This window comes from Tenrec ecaudatus, chromosome 2 (assembly GCF_050624435.1).
Source record: "Tenrec ecaudatus isolate mTenEca1 chromosome 2, mTenEca1.hap1, whole genome shotgun sequence".
Lineage (NCBI taxonomy): Eukaryota > Metazoa > Chordata > Mammalia > Afrosoricida > Tenrecidae > Tenrec > Tenrec ecaudatus.
In genome coordinates this window covers 216,831,762-216,849,645 of record NC_134531.1, presented here as the reverse complement: position 1 = coordinate 216,849,645, position 17,884 = coordinate 216,831,762, and positions in this window count along the sequence as shown.

Here is a 17,884-nt window from a genome sequence, read left to right as displayed (position 1 = left end):
CCGCACAAAGCCCAGCAAAAAGCTGACGGATGCATCTTGAGCTAGCCAGATACTAAAACCAAACAAACAGACTCACGTCCAAACATAGGTTAATAGATAGTAGGTTTGTAGTGGAGCACAAACCACTGCACCACCCATCAACCTAGACTATCCATGTACTTGCTATGGTCTTCACCGTGACTCATCATGACCCTACAGGACAGGGTATACCTGCTCCGGTTTCTTTCTGAGATTGTAACTCTTTGTACAGGAGTAGAAAACCCTGTCTTGCTCCCAGAGTGGCTGGTGGTTTGAACAGCTGGCCTTGCCTTTAGCAGCCCAACATAAAACCAGGGCTTATATTGCAATACCACCTCTTGAGCATACTTCAGATGCACACAAATTTCCTGATGACAAGTTAAGATAATATTTCAGAAATCGAGGGGTGGTACAAATGGTTAGCATACATAGCTGCTAAAAGAAAGCCTAGGGGGGGTGCAGTGTCTCAGAGACACCTTGAAGGAAGGGCCTACACATCAAGCTGACACTAAGATCCCTACGGAGCATAGCTCTACCAACACACAGGCTTGCCAGGCATCGGAATCAGCTCAATATTGCTTTTTGTTTGTTTTGTTTTGAGTCATTTCTCTTGACTCCAAAATTTCTCTTGAAAAAAAAAAATGGATGTCTATTTGAGAGAAACCTGCAGCAGCACCAGGATTTAAATGTAATTTAGAGATTTATCTCTCACACTGCATGCTCTGCGCTGGCTGGCTCATTTTGTAAAGTTCTTCTACCGTTAAATGTTTGTGTCTGCAGATACCACTGGTGGTGACTATCCGCCAATGTCTGTTCACGTAAAGAACCACCAGCACCTTTTGGTCCCTGGTCCTAAGACCAGCCATGGAGAAGACACCTGGTGTGTGAGACTGAGGAGATTGCTGGTTGAATGGGACCTGGATGCATCTATGCAGACATGAATGAAATAGGCATCTGGTTAAAATTCTTGTTGACTTCATACATTCCAATTATGGAATTTGCTCGATGGGCTTCTTGGACTCTGCTGGCACTTTGAAGAGCGCACACTGGGCAAAATCTTCCTCTGATGATTTGTTTAACTTCAGAATTCAGTAATCATAAAAAATAATAGTGACAGTGCATTAGTAAGCACAGGGAGTCAAGGGCTACCGGTTAGAAAATAGTGACTCTCATTATAAGGAGATATTGTCCTTTATTAGAGATAAATCATTTCATCATTGATTGACGAGTTAAAACCATAGCAAGTATCTGTGTAGCCTAGGTCGCTGGGTGGTGCACAACTAGCCTACCAACTCCTAACCTAAGGTTGGAAGTTGGAACCCTCCCACTGGTGCTATGGAAGAAAGGCCTGGCAATTTGCCCCTGTAAAGATTATACACAAGAAAACCTCATGGCATGGTTTTATTTTGTCACAGATGGGGTATGCATGAGTTAGAATTGGTTCTATGGCAACAGACTTGGTTCTGTATTCTAGTATTTTTCCAGAGGAAACACATAATGCCACAACACAAGAGCACTACTAGTCATTACAAGAATCTCTTCTTTCTATGAGATCCGAATTATTTCTGTAGCAGAAACTTTAAAATAGGTTGCTACCCCAAGTTACTGCATTTCATTTTCCTATGTTCTCCAACAGTTTAACTTCAATTAGAAAGAAATTCCTAATTCAGTGTAAGAGTTTTTATGGTTTTTTAAAGTTAGCCACCAATTCTCCTTTTACATATATTGCCCAATTTAATAATTCTGTAAAGAACCTGGAGTGAATCAATTACCTTTCATGTATATTTCAATGACAATGGCTGAAGGTACAGGAAAGAGGCAATACATAATTTCTCAATAAGGGATACATTTAAATTCACTTAAACATCTAAAGTCCACTGACCCTGAATCTTAATGGAAATACAACACATCTTCAAAGAAACATTGTTTTAATAAGTAGTCTCTTTTAAGTTGATAAAAATAAATCTTGGCCTTTTAAAATTTACTTTCTTCATAACCCCTCCTCTGTTTTTCTCCGACGTGTATCCCTTATTAAGGAGTCTTAACGGCTAACTGTAAGGTCAGCATTTTGAAATCACCAACCAGCTCCACAGGAGAAAGACGAGGCTTTCTACTTCCTTAAAGAGTTGCAGCCCCCGAAACCCACAGAGGGAGATCTACTCTTTCCTGTAGGGCCACTATGAGTTGGCATCTACTCGATGGCAGTGCTGTGTTTTGTTTGTGTGTTTGTTTTTTAGATCTCTAATTAATATATATTATGTGCAGTTCATTGAATAAATAAGAGTTAATGAATGAAAGAGAGGTGAGCTTTGCCTTGCCTGCCTGTCCATTTTGTTAACGAGGGCTTATCGTGCTTTCATGAAGAATTGCATAATTTCCACTAAACCCTCAGGGAGAGCAACATGTTTCTACCTGTGAAAAGCAGGGAATGAGGCTGAGCTCCCAGAAGGGGACATTTACATCGCTTTAATCTTCAATGATTTTTTCCCGACTGCTTATTAAGCATCTAGCCTCCTGCCTTATAGTTTTTATCCTATATCGGAGGTCACTATGAATTGCAATCAACTTGATGACAGTGAGGTTTTGAGTTTCAGGGAGAGAATGTAGGAGTGAATCACAGCATTTTTATGTTCCCAGAGGAAGCAAGCAGCCTGTGTACATGATAGATAGGAATATACTATTTAGTGAATGTCTAGGAAATACCAAGACGAGATATCAAAAAGATTTTCGTTCATATCATAGAATGGCATCAAGCACACATGGACGAAACTTTATGAAGCTGCCACTCCTGAACACATTATTTGAAATGGGTAAGCAAGTGTGGTTGAGTATGCAGTGGAGCTCCATAAGGAAGCAATGTTACACAGTCAACAAAGGCATTTGCTTACTTTGCAGAGCGGTTAGCGCCAGGAAGAAACCACGTCCCGTTTCGCTACATTGTCAGTGAGCATATGATCACAGAATTTACCAGAATGGGCGATCATTAATTGAGCCATTTCCTATACCTGGTTTATTTACACTGCCCTGATTTTTTTCTAACTCCTGGGAGTAATTGAACTTTAGAACTCACAGATGTACTCCTCTGTTTTCAGAATAACTTATATTTGTGCATGGCTTTATATCTTAGCTATGCTCTACTTCCTCTTGCTGATAATACTGGACAGGGCAAACGTAGGGTACAATGGCTTCATTTAAATTGAACCAGTACTCCTATGCATCGTTTCTCTGTACTGTAGACAGCAACTCTTTCATCAATTAATTCCTGAATAAGCTTGTTAAGAGAGGCTGCACTGTAAAAAATAATGGTGTCTCTCACCCTTTTGCACAGTATTGAAATAGATTGCTTCTGCCTTCACTGGCCATGATAGCAACAACAACAGAAAATGATCAGAAAGTCCACACCCAATGCTGGGACCACATGCTAGGTCTGCAGCATGCGTTGTCATTAGAAAGCAATCACATGCCCATCCACAGTGGGGAACCCCCCCCCCAGGAAAACCAGGGCGACACACGGTTACCTTTATAAATAACAATGCGGGAACAGCCCAAGTACCACACACACAGGTGCATCCTTAAAAGGGAAATGTGGCCAGAGACACCATAGAGGCTTTCTTTCCCCCAATTTCCAGCCAGCTGCCAAAGCTTGCTGGAGCACTGCAATTCAAAGGCCACCACCTGGATGCGTCTTTAAGTTTGACTAACAAACGTGACTGCCACCTTCCTGAACGATTTTTCCTCATTTGTGCCAAGGCACAGGTAAACAAAACAAAACAAAAACCCACCACTACCAAAGATGAGAACAGGGCAGGGAACCAGACTGGTGTAAGGTGAATGCCGATTGACTAGATGAACTTACCTGCTTCCCCTGTTTGACTGTTGACATGGACCTTGAATCAGGATGAATAACCCTCCCATGCAGTTCGGTCCCCATTGGTTTGAACAGGAGTGACTTCTCGCCTCTTCCTGAGCCCGCAACCTTGGCACGTGTCCACCTGGCTCACAAGCTAGCTGGAGGAGTTGGACCTTCCCTCTTTGCTTCCCAACACATCCTCTCTCCTGTCCAGGAGCCTGCCTGCTCTGCTTAAGAGTCCTTGGGATCTGGCCTGGGAGTCAACTCTTTTCTCCATCTCCTGTGACTCTGGACCCCTAGACGGGACTTGGTTGGATGGCTTCTCACAGAACACAGTGCCCCCACAGCGCCTTAGCTACAGCAAAAGGCGCAAGGGAGGTAGGTCAATGAGAGAACAAGCAATGAAGAGATGCTCTTGTAAGCTAAAGGGGCTCTTGGGAACCAGGCCCTTCTCTTCTGGGGCTGATCAGTGTGTCCACACGCTCGCACCGCCCCCACCCCCCACCCCTCCCCGCCCGCAAGGACAACATCCTAACATCCTTTCTCCATTCCCAGTTCAGCAAGGGTCTTTCCGTATTCCTGATTTGAAGGAGCTGCTCCGAATCCCCCGCCATGCAGGACATGGACGATTTGCAAGCTCTTCTGCCCTCACTTAATCCCTGGGATAATCGGATTCTTTAAGGACGGGAGAGCTGGTCCTTTATATAAAAGGAGCAACTTCCTGCGCCCTGTGGCTGGTGAGCACTCCTGGGGCTGTGCTCTAGCCATGGTGCTGAAGCAGGAATCGCCCCGAGGAAAGATCTCAGCGGCCTGGGACAACTTTCCAATGGCTTGAGGGATACCAGGGGGCTTTCGGAGGCCCCCTCGCGGGACGCGGACACGTACTTGACTGTACCCGATACCCGGAAACTCTCCACAGGGCACGTGGCTGCCTTGTTTCTATGCCCGGAGGTGGGAAAGTTTTGTCCAACGCTTTCTCTGTAATTGGAGCTGCCTTCTCCCCTCCTACCTAGGTCGCCATGGAGACTCCAGCTCTTTCTCCAGGCAAAATGGGCGAAGCTTAGTTAGCTCAGCCCTGACTACAGCAAACCCCTCTTTCTTGCGAAGCAGCTGGGTTTGCTGCTGTCCGCCGCCCCCCCCCCCCCCGTTCCGTATCAGGAGAAGAAGCTGGCAAAGAAGCATAGCAGCAGGGATGTGGCATTGCACCCTGGACTCCGGGGCTCCCGGACTGTCAGACTTTACACAAAAGCAGCCAGGAAACAAGATAGGCACACACTGATTATCGAAGTCATAAATGCTGGAGGGGTCCTCCCCTCCCCCTTCCTTTCTGGAGGGTGGTGGTGGAGGCGGGATTCTTTGGAAATTTCTGGTATTTTGTTTCTTCACCAACCTCACCCCGTTTCTGTGGTTGTTTCTGTTAAAATATGTCCCCCTTCCCTCACCATCTTTCCATATTGAGCCAGACACCGGACCTGTGGCTTGAGACGCTGTTTTCCCGGGGTTGGGGACTACTAATGATATTTTTGTTACAAACTAACGCAAGCCTAATGTCTTGATGCCAATGAAAACACACCCCGGAGGACGCCAAATCAGAGGGCTCATCCAACCCCCTAAATGCCATAAACATCTAATTTTATCCGAGGCTTTTCTTTCCCAATTACCAAATAATTCCCTTTATTTCCAGGAGGTCTTCCACTCGCTAATTTTAGTGATCGCATCTCATCTCAGACATTATTGATAGCCAACAGTTTGGAGTTACTCTTTGTTTTCCATTCTCTTCTGTTGTTTCTCCCCTCCTTACTTTTCTTCCTCATGCATTTATACATTCTCTCTCTCTCTCTCTCTCTCTCTCTCTCTCTCTCTCTCTCTCTCTCTCTCTCTCTCTCTCTCTCTCTCTCTCTCTCTCTCTCTCTCTCTCTCTCTCTCTCTCTCTCTCCTCTTCCCTCTCTCTTTCTCTCTGCAAAACAGAACAAGAGGAGGGCTTCTGATGAAGACAATAGGCTTTTCCCAACTGTAAAGGACTACAAGGCAAGTCGCCCCTGCCAGTCGGTCCTGGGCTCTGGCTCAGCCAAGGGCTGTGGGAATGCAGTCTGCCAGACCGACTGGGTCTCTCCGCGCCCAGGGCGTGCAGACCCCTCCTCTCCCCGCCCAACTGAGTTTCCAGTTGCTAATGAAAACCCTGCGAAGGAGATTTCCCTCCGGTTATGTAACCGGCGGCTCCCTCGCCTTCCCTTGGACTTGGACTTCCCGCTCCCCGTCGGAGCGGAGGTGCCCGCAGCCCTGGCGGAGACTGGGGAGGGGGCGGTGGGGCCTCGAGGGCACCGAACATCTCGCCCAGATTTCTGCCAGCTTTTCGCCTTCCAGCAACTCGGCGCAGAGCTTACCTTGTGGTGGGCAGGGGTGGGTTCACTCAATCATGATCTCCTCTCTTGGAACGGAGCAAGCCGGAATAATGGTTCACTACACGAGAGATGGCGAGGGGAGGAGATGTAAAATAACAACAACAATAATAATAAAGGAAAAGAGAAACTAGAATCAGCTGGTCCAATTTCACATCAGCCCCGGGAAGCGGTCAGGAGACTCCGGTCTCTGCGCGGGTCATCCAGCTCTAGCTCCAGCTTCCCAGGCGCCGCGGATCCCCCCTCCGCCCGCCCAGCCTCTCCGGCCAGGTGCGGCTGTGCGTCCGCAGCCCGGCTCCCTCTGCCGCGAGCGGAGAGGGCTGGGCGCCGCGCCGAGCGAAGGGCGGAGGGGTGCGCGCTCGGACCGGGGCGCGGAGGGGAGAAGAATGGCAGGTAAGTGGGGAAGGCAAGAGGGACGGGGGAAAAAAATAAAAATCCCCGGCTGGGAGCAAAGTGATGGACCACGCAGGGAGACGTCATGAAAACCGCAGATTCAATGAATGCTACTCAATTCCAGCCGGCTGGCTGCGCCCCGCTGTCAGCGCACGAAGCGTCGCGGCTCCGGGAAAGAAGCGAGCGCAGCGCCACGTGCTGGAGAGAAGCGGCCCCGCAGCTTAGTCCAAAGAGGTAGGGAGGGGGGCAGGGTGTGAGGGAGAGGCCCTGAGATGCCCGCCCACCCTAACGCCAGCCTCACCATCCTTTCTAGGGGCTCATCCCCACGCCAGAGCCGGCACAGAAACTCCAAGCCAAATGCTACCGCTCCAACCCCAAACTGGAAACAATGGTGCTTGCCAACTGCGACTTGAGGATCTCTTGGGATTTGTCCCCTAGACTCACACGGGCCCCTTCACCCCGCCCGTCACTGGGTGAATCTTTCTTGTAGAGTATGTTTGAAAAGCAGGGAAGCCAGGAGTAGGGGCTCCATCTTAAGAGTGTGAGAGACCAGGAGGAAGGGTCTTGCCCGTGACTTCCTTGGCACTGAAATACAGTCAGCCCAGGACTCCACCAGAGCCAGAGTAGGAGATCCACATGGCCCTTAGGGAACAAGCAAGTAGGCGGGTCAGAGGGAGGAGCCTTGTCCTGAACTTTGAGTCCCAGGAGTTTGGTGGAATCTTGAGGCGGCCTAGTCCACTGGTCTTTGCAGCTTATCCTGCCCATGGCAACTGGAGCAACTGAGACTGGCTTGTTGCTGCCGTATGACCCCAATCATGGAATATCTGTTTCGGGCGACAGGAGACCAGGAAGGGACTGTGGCCTTTTAAAAATATGTAAATTTTATATAAATATTTATATATAACGATAGTGTGACTTTGTTAGGACAGTCCCTTTGGGATTGCCACCTCCTTGCCCCTTTCACTTTTAATTTGCTCTAGATTATTATTCCAGGGAGCTTCTAAGACATGTGCTCTCCCCACCTCCTTTTTTCTTATGGTCATGGCAAACAAGAAGTCTATACTTTCAACCCTTCTCTTTGCCCTCGACCAAGGGTCTCTGGGTAGCATACCTTGTTTGACTGCTAACCAAAAGGTTGGTATCTGACCACCGTGGCTGCAACAGTGAGCTCCAACATTACAACACTTGTGAGGATGGCTCAGGACTGAGCAGCATTTTGTTCTGTTGCACATAGGATCGTTATGAGACGGGACTGAGTTGATGGCATCGATCAACAAGAGTAATAAATGCACCTCAAGAAAAAGCCTACTTGTCTGCTTCTGCCAAGTTGGGTTTTTTGTTTTGTTTTTGTGTTTATTTTTGTTTTGGAATGTCTATTTAGATAAGATAGGTGGGATAAGCAATCTGGAGAGGAAAACAATGGGATGGATGGTGCCAGGGGGCCATGGGAGAGGGGGAGGTGGGGAAAGGGAGTGGTAAGCCAACAAACCGAGGGGCAGGGGATCAACAAGTGATCTAAAATCAATGGTGAGGAGGGCATAGGATGCCTGGTAGGGGCTTGATCAAGGGCAATGCAGTCAAGAGGAATTAATGAAAGCCAAATGGTAGTCAAACATGATACTGAGACAAGAGGAAAGTAAAAGGAAATAGAGGAAAGAACTAGGAGGCAAAGGACATTTATAGAGGTGTAAATATAGGCATGCACACATGTAAATATATTTAAATATAATGATAGGGCTATAGATCTATGTATATATATTTATATGTTAAGTATTAAGGTAACAAGTGGACATTGGGCCTCTACTCAAGTCCTCCCTCTATGCAAGAAGACTTTGTTTTAATAACTGGCATTCTGTGATGCTCACCTTCCCAACATGATCCCTGAAGACAAAATGGATACAGAAGCAAACGTGGTGAAGAAGCTGGCTTTCAAAAGACACACTGTCTGGCATCTTAAAGGCTTGAAGATAAACAAGCGGCCATCTAGCTGAGAAGCAATAAAGCCCACATGGGAGAAGCACACCAATCTCTGTGATCATGTGGTGTCGATGGGATCGGGTACCAGGCATCAAAGACCCAGAACAAAAAAATCATATAGATGTGAATGAGGGAGAAGGCGGAGTGGAGACCCTAAGCCTATCTGTAGACAATTGGACATCCCATTACGGAAGGGTCACAAGGAAGAGTGTAGCCAGTCAGGGTGCAGTATAGCATCAATGAAACATACAACTTTTCTCTAGTTCTTTAATGCTTTCCACCCCTCAACTATCATGACCCCAATTCTACCTTACAAATCTAGCTAAACCAGAGCATGTACACAGATACAGATAAGAGCTGGAAACACAGGGAATCCAGGACGGATAAACCTCTCAGGACCAATAATAAGAGTAGTGATACCAGATGGGTAGCGGGATGGTGGGGAGAGAAAGGGGGAACTGATCACAATGATGGACAAATAACGCCCCCCCACCCTCACATACACACACAGAGGGATGAACAACAGAAAAGTGCACAAAGGGAGACAGCAGTCAGTGTAAGACAGGAAAAAAATAATAATTTATAAATTATCAAGGGTTCGTGAGGAATGGGAAAACATTAGGAGCTGATACCAAGGGCTCAGGTAGAAAGAAAATGTTTTGACGATGATAGCAACATATGTACAAATGTGCTTGACACAGTGAATATTTATATGGATTGTGATAAGAGCTGTAAGAGTCCCCAATAAAATGATTAAAAGAAAAAGCAAACGCTTGCCGCCATTGTTAGATGCCATAGAGTCTATTCTCACTCACCACTACCACCACCACCACCACCACCACCACCACCACGTACACAGAGCAGACCTGCTGCGTAGGGCCTTTCAGAAACAGACTCCCAGTTAAATGACAGCCACATCCATAGCACAGTTCTAATCGGTGACACATCGGGTTGCCACGACTGGGAATGGACTCCGAGGCACAGATTAAGTTTGGCTTTTCACTTCCCTTTGACCAATTCTACAAGTAGAAGCACCTCTATTTCCTAGAGATAAAGACGTCACAACTAAACTTCAAGAGCAATGAATGCCATTAGCGAATACTATTATGTCAGCCCTTATAATGACTGGATTTCCTTCAACAGGACACAGACTCTCCACCTCCAAAATGGGTTCCCTGGGTTCTTTGTCCAGATCATTTCCATGCCCACCTCCCACCACATTCGTATACTCTAACTAGAGATCTCTTCAGGCCCGTCTTTATTGTGTTAGACAGGGTTCTCTAGAGAAACAAAACCAGGACACTAATAATTTTGTATATATTTATATAGATAGATAACATAAGAAATAAATAGTTAATTCATCTATGAAGCAGTACAAATGGCTCAGTGCAACTCACTTTTATGAGACAGCTAGTCCACTGGCAGTCCTTCAAGTCTTGAGGGCCGCAAGGTAGTCTTCCATGGAGTGATTCAGGCTATCGGCCACAGGCAGCAAACAGCAAGCAGGTCACCAAGAGTCAGCCAGATGACAGGGTCCGACGGTCATCAGCTCAAGAGATGTACCTTCCAGTAGCGTGGCGAAGCAGGTCTTGAAGGAACCTCAAGTTACAGCTACACAGTCCACGGGTAGGCATCCCACAGATAGTGGAGCTCGCAAATGGAGGCACAAGCAAGGCAGCCGCACACTCATCGGATGATCAAAGAGCAAGAGAGAAAGAGGCGAGGGTCACCGAGCCATCCACTCTCCGTCCTTCAACCAATCTCACATGTGTTCATCGGCCATGTGGACACAACACACCTACCTATCACGATCGTGTTATTAAAGGTGACAACAGTCTGGAAAAGATGATCAGCTGTAGACAAAGCTGCAGGGGAAGGAGTGGTTGATTTTTGCTGACAGGTTACAATTTTGTTTGCTCTGACTCTGAGTCAGTCCTCTGTTCCACCTATGATGTTGGGTTGTTGCGATCTGCCTTTGACTAGGCCCCGACTTGGGTGACACTATGCACCCTGAAATAAAACACTATGCCATCTTCACAATCAAACGACAAATAGAATCATGTGATCTGTAGGGGTTTTCATTGGCTTCATGTTGGAAGTAGCACACGAGGCCTTTCTTCCTGGTCTGTCGTAGTCTGGAAGCTCCGCTAAAACTAGTCAAGCCGTGTAACAGCAGAAAAGCTTCCTGCTGGGTGGCAGATGGAGGCTGCCTGAGAGGTGCACTGGCCTGGAAGATAAGAATTCTACCACTGAACTACCACTCCTCTCTATTCGCACGAGCCTACGAGATCGAGCAATCATGTTGGAGACAAAGACGTACAAAGCGCCCAACCACCCGTGAGGCATCCGAGGAAGAATGTGAGACGCAGCCGTGGAGTGGGAAGCAGCCATCCATGCTCTCTACTTGCCAGCCAAGCACGGTATTTCTCCTACGAAGCTGCTAAGGATCTGCACACAAAGTTTGATCATTTATGGTTCCATCAGAAGAAGTTCACAGAATTTTTTTTCTTAAAAGACACTAGTCTAAATAAATAAGTTAAAAGAGGGTAATGTGTCTTTGGGCACTTCAAAAAAATTCCCTTAACTTGGAACAGCAGGTAGGCTCACATGGGTTCCCTTAGGAATGGCTGTGCATGTGGGGAGTGGGCTGTTGAATGAGCTGGATTGCCTGAGCATGGTGTGGTGTTTGATTGACACAGGAGACGAGCGCAATTGGCTAAACTGAATTCATTTATTCCAGGGAGTTCAGACCGTAAGCTGCATGAGTCGAAGAGATAAATCTGTAACAGCATCCAAAAGGCAGACAAGCTGTGCTACAGAGCTGCAAATTGTGGTTCGTGCAGCCCTCACTAGACTTACCCGTGGTTGAAGTTGTGCTTGGCACGTCTGCAACCTCACTTGAGTGTCTCTTTGGTGATTACAGGTAAGGCGAGGTCTAGTAGGGGAGCTCTCAGGCCTTCGGTTCTTAAATTATCTGGGTAGGTCTGTGTTTGGGAGGGAAGGCTGACCTAGAGAGGCCTTCTAAGGTTGATGGCTTATTATATAGAGAGGAATTGTGTTTCTCTCCTACACCCACATACCAAACTTTAATGAATGCTTATTAGCTTGTAAAATTGACAAACTGAATTAACTTGACTGGATGTCATTTGTTTGGGATAATCTCATTTTTTCCCCTTTTCTTTTTTTCCCCCATCATTGATTATGGCAATTCACAACCCAATCCATCACCTTCATGCACAAGTAAAACTGGTCTTAGTTTGGACTCACAACCAACTAGAACTAAAGTGGATGGAGGTTTTCTGGTTTGGGACCAATATTTGCTTTGTTTTTTAGACATGAGATTGTTGTGGAGACCCATTTCCTCTTGCATCGCACTTTCCACCCCCCATTGCCCACCTACCACCACCGAAAATGCAAATCACATCTTTTTATGCAGAGAAAACCCAAAATCTTTAAAACGCAGAGAAAACCACAAACACAAACTCCCCGTCATGGAGTTGGTTCTGATTCTTCGTGGCCCTGGAGGACAAAGCACAACTGGGGGTTGCTCAACTTTCACTATTTATGGGAGTGGAAAGCCCTATCTTTCTCCCGTGGAGTGGCTCATGCTTCCAAAGGGGTGTGTTTGTGGTTAGTAACCCAGCGCATAAGCCGCGACTCCACCAGGGCTGCTCTAAACTGAAGAGATGGGCACTTAAAGAGAAGAATTTGGCCCCAAGAGTATCAATAAATAGAAGTTAAAAAAATTATACAGCATGATCTTCAGTGCAACCAATGGATTTTTAGCAATATTCTCTATTTAGAAGCTATCCATAAACAACTGCATATTTCCTTTTTGTTTTTGATTATACATTTGAAAATATAGTCTTTAGAAATATCTCCAGATGTAAAACATTAAGAATGTTTGCTAACAACGGCGTTTAGTCTGTTTTTAGCTCCATAGCATATGTTTTAGTCACTTAGTATAGCCATAACAGAAATGTCACCCGTAGGTGATTTATACGATCAGAAATTTATGTCCTCACAGCTCCAAACAAGACTCTCAACGTGGCCCATTCCTCCTGTGAGCCTCATCGGTGGCGATCGTAGTATAGTTTGGTGCCTGTCTTTGCCTTCTATGTGTCAATGTATCTTCAAAACTCACAAGTGACTAGATGTAGGGTCCGTGCTATTTTGGTATGACCTCATGACCATAGCGAAAGAAAAAAAAACTTATTTCTAAACAGGGTCATCTTTCCAGGTATAGGGATTAGGGTGTCAACACATTTTGGAGGGGCATACTTTCATCCGTGATAGCATGCCAGATGTTTTAGTGATGTCTCAGTGCTTTTACGTTTCCAGTTTTCAGCTGTTACTTCCCCATTCCCCCAGTACACTCTCAGTCTCAGCTTCTCCACATTGATCTTACTTTGGAACTCCACTCACTATTCCTACTAGTTTTAATGATCAGTTCTTACAAACATTTCAAAACTACATATTTTCGTTTTTAATAACATGACTTCATAAGTGAGTAGAATCCAAAAATTCATTTGATAAACCTTTTCTTATGTAATGCTCTGCTCCATTTGTTCACAGATTAGGAGTTATCATCTTTTTAAATTACAGTGTCCCCATGGAATCCATTAAAATACAATTTAAAAAATCATAATAGCTTCAACTATAATATTTCAAAAGACCATGGGAGGTAATGATTATAAACAATTGCATAAATAAAACCTAGTTAGCCTTCTTAGATATCTTACTGGAAATAATTCTAATTGAAATAAAATCTGAACAAGAGAAATATTCAAGGCCAACAACAACAAAAATAACGAATGGGACTGGTACCATGCTCTTTCTGCATTTGTCATTTGCTCAAATGTCCAGATTTTCTCTCTCTCTCTCTCTATTTCTCTCACACACACATTTTTATCTGACACTCTTATCAAGGAGGCTGTGTTTTAGAGAGAATAAGATCAAGGCCCTTCTTTATCCGTCTGAATCATTTTCCAGATCCTCAGGATATTGTACAGTCATTAGTGGACTGGGCTTTCCTTGAATCCAGGACTTAACAGCCTTCAAAAGAGCCCGTTGTAATTTCTTCCCCTAGAAGTACAGAACAAGAGTCCAACTCCAAATTCTAGATCAACTTCGGTGGTTGTGGGTCAGACTTACACAATTTCAGCCTCCCAGCATCATGCCAAGTGACTGGGATTTAGCGAAGGTTCTCTTGTTTTATTCTTCTATCTGTATAATGGTATTATAGTAGATGGAGTTTTCTGAGAAACAGATTCTGAAATAGAGTTGAGTGCACTAGATGATTGCTTGAAATACTTTTAAAAAATCATTTTATTGGGGGCTCATACAACTTATCATAATCTATTGTGTCAAGCACATTTGTACATTTGTTGTCATCTTCATATTCAAAACATTTTCTTTCTACTTGAGCCCTTGGTATCAGCTTCTCATTTCCTCCCTCCCTTATGAACCCTTGATAATTTATAAATATATTTTTTATATATCTTACACTGACCAATGTCTCACTTCACCCACTTTTCTGTTATCCATCCCCCTGGGAGGGATTCTATGTAGATCATTGTGATCAGTTCCCCTTATTTTACCCCACTTTCCCTTTCCCCTCCTGGTGTGGCTACTCTCAATATTGGTCCTGAGGGGTTTATCTGTCCTGGATTCCATGTGTTTCCAGCTCTTATCTGTACCCATGCACATGCTCTGGTCTAGCCAGGTTTGTAAGGTAGAATTGGGGTCATGATAGTGGGGGGAGGAAGCATTAAAGAACTAGAGGAAAGTTGTATGTTCCATTGGTGCTATACTGCACTCTGACTGGCTCATCCCTTCCTTGTGACCCTTCTTTAAGGGGATGTTCAGTTGCCTACAGATGGGCTTTGGGTCTCCACTCCACACTCTCCCCTCATTCACAATGATATGACTTTTGTTCTTTGATGCCTGATACCTAATTCTATCGACACCTCATGATCACACAGGCTGGTGTGCTTCTTCCATATGGGCTTTGTTGCTTCTCAGCTAGATGGCCACTTGTTTATCGTCAAGCCTTTAAGACCCCAGATGCTATAACTTTTGATAGCTAGGCACCATCAGCTTTCTTCACCACATTTGCTTATGCCCCCATTTGTCTTCAGTGATCGTGTCAGGAAGGTGATCATCATGGAATGACAGTTTAATAGAACAAAGTGTTGTTGCATTGAATAGGGGCCCAATGTCCACTGCTACTTTAATACTAAACTTATAAATACATGTACACAGATCTATTTCCCCATTGACATATATAAATATATTTACATATGTACATCCCTGTATTAAGACCTCTATACATGTCCTTTGCCTCCTAGTCCTTTCCTCTATTTCCTTTTACTTTCCTTTTGTCCCATTATCATGTTTGACCTTCATTTGGCTTTCAGTAATTCCTCTCAGTTATATTCCCTTTGATCAAGCCCTACCAGGCTGCCCATACCCTCCTTCCCATAGATTTTAGGTCACTTGTTATTCCCTTGTGCCTGGATTTGTTAACAACCACTTCCTTTCCCCCCCACCCCACCTCCCTCTCTCCCTTGTCCCCCCAGAACCTTTGGTCCCCTTGTTTTCTTTGTTTATCCTGCCTATCTTATCTAGCTAGACATACAGAGATAATAATGTGCAAAAAAACAAGACAGAGCAAAGCAAAACAGCAAAAGAAAAGAAACGAAATAACAGCAACAACAGAAAAGAAAAGCCTACAAATAGTTCAAGGTCTGTTTGTTAACCTTTAGGAGTGTTTTCCAGTCAAGTCTGATGGGCGCCACACCCTAGTCCTAAAGTTCATTTTTGGTATTTCCTCGGGACTTCTTTGCTCTGCTCCCCTTGCTGATGTGTTGCACGCCCTTAGTGTTTCACCTCGGTGTGATGGGGTCAGATAGGGCACAATTCCTGCACTGTGTTTCCAGTGTTGTACTCCATAGACTATGGGTCAGTGAGGGACATTGTGTCTTATAGTGGACCCAGCCCTATGGTCCTCTCTTTGCATTGACTGCTGTGAGCAGGAATATCATCCTCAGGGCTTGGTGAGCCAGAATGTACTCCCCTCTCTCTTCCTCCTCCTTCATTTGCTCTTGTGTGCTCTGATCAGACACGTCCTTCTCCCTGAGTTGCAGATTCAGAGCTGTTCTCTGAAATGAATTTCTCTGGGGGGGGGGGGACTGTCCATGCAGTTGGGATTGGGGCCAGCCCCTCAGACCTCTCTATTGGCCCCCTGCTTCATACCTGTATGCTGCATTCACTTCTTGGAGCATCACGTTCAAGTCTTGTCCCTCTTTCCCTGTGGAGATATAAACAATACCCTCCTTTTGGGTGATTTAGTGTGCTGTTCCCCCAGCTACCCAACGCTTTGAAGGAGCATTACATCCCTGAGATCCATACCAATGTAAGATATTGAAAGGACATGAGGCTGAACAGAGGGAGACATTGTCCAGTGAAACATGACTGACACCAACCTTGGCTGATTTGATGGGGACCCTGCTGTTAAATATCCCATTAGGGTTGTGCTGCATAGGGACAAAGTGTTGACTCCCACCTGATCAGTTCTTGGAATTGGGCCTCCTTGGGAAGGACCTGACTTTGAGAGAGGTGACTCTGTATTGGGCTGCTAAAGGCTGTCTCCTGACGACATTTCGATTGGCAGAATCAACAAGCTCTTTCTCAAAAGGGATCTGGTGACCCATAGCTTCTTCACCTGCCACAAATGGAATGATAGCTTCACCCACTGCGCAGCGTGGTTACGACCATTGTGTGAGATTATCCACAAGAAAAAGCCCAACAAGTAATCTAGCACAGAGTAACTACTTAACAGATGTCAGCTGTTTATTAATGGTCTTTCTTATGTAAATAAACTCAGGACTGTGGTTTCAAGTGAAGCAGGACCAGGCAGTGTTTTGCTCTGTTTACATAGGGCTACTATGAGTCAGGTCTACTAGAATTTCATTCTAATTTTAATTTTCTTTCAAATACAAATACAATGCTAATAATATTTCATATGGTCTCTGATTAGTTCATGAACCCAGTCTTTATATTGATCACTGTGGTGGATGCTGTAACATCTATGGTCGGTTGATACCTACCCTCTATTTTCACCCTACTTCTGACATCTGGCTCTGGAACAGTGTACTAATTAATGTCCTAAAGGAGGAGATCACCACTGTGCCACTTTCTAGAATAGGACAGAATCAGGACTCTGGCATTCAATTGTCTACTTCAGTCTGAAAGAGTCTAGTGAAGAATAACATTTCATTAAACCTGATATAACTAATTGCAACACAAGGAAGTTTAGTTCTCTTTCTCACTGTTGATAACCGATAGTGATTTAAAAAACGTCTTTTTTGTGAGCTCAAAAGAGACTTCAACCATAGATAATGAGCCCAGTTTTCCTTCCATGCTTATTCACAGTAGTCAGTGAATTGTTTAGGTAGCTCTTTTATTCCATTTTCTCTTTGTTTGGAACTAAACTGGAAGAAATGAGATATACAGTCAGCAAACACTTCTGAGTCCACAGGAAAACGAGTGTCCCAGCCTGGGTAGTAGAGCGAGGTTGCAATTTCACACTGGGATCCAGGAAACTGTTGGTGGAAAACAAAGAACAGATTCTCATTTGTGGCTTCCAGCCCCTGAGCAGGTGTCACTTCTTATATTTATTTGCTGACTACACACCTTCCCAGGATCAGGACAAAAGAATACAGGCAAGAAAGACAATCTGTAGACCATAGATTCACAGACTATGAGATCAATACGTCTCTTTAGAGATTATCTGGTCCCTTTTCAACCTCTCTGAGTCCTTCTCTGACCCTCAGTGAAGATCCTCAGGCTTCCTTTATCACCTAAAGCTGCTGATTCATTTTCATTTCCCTTACCCCCTAAGCTCTTGGATCATCCATTTCTTATTAAGTACATCAAAGCTCACATTCCCAGCCTTTGGCGCTAACTCTCAGATCTCTAGCTTATGCCTTACCTTTGATCCTCATGGAATATTTCTTTCCCTCTCTGTGAAACTTTTGATACTCAGCTTTGACCCCTTTGACTTGTTCTTTACCCTGAGTGCAATTTTAGCAGCAAAATCAGTATTATGTTCCTTGGTAGCTACCTTACCCCTTTGGATACTAGGATCTCTGAACTGAATAAGCCAAAGCCATGGGAATGAAAAGCAAACAGTATTTGGTAAAATGGTGATGGGATCACTCTCCTCCTCACCCCAATGGTTACT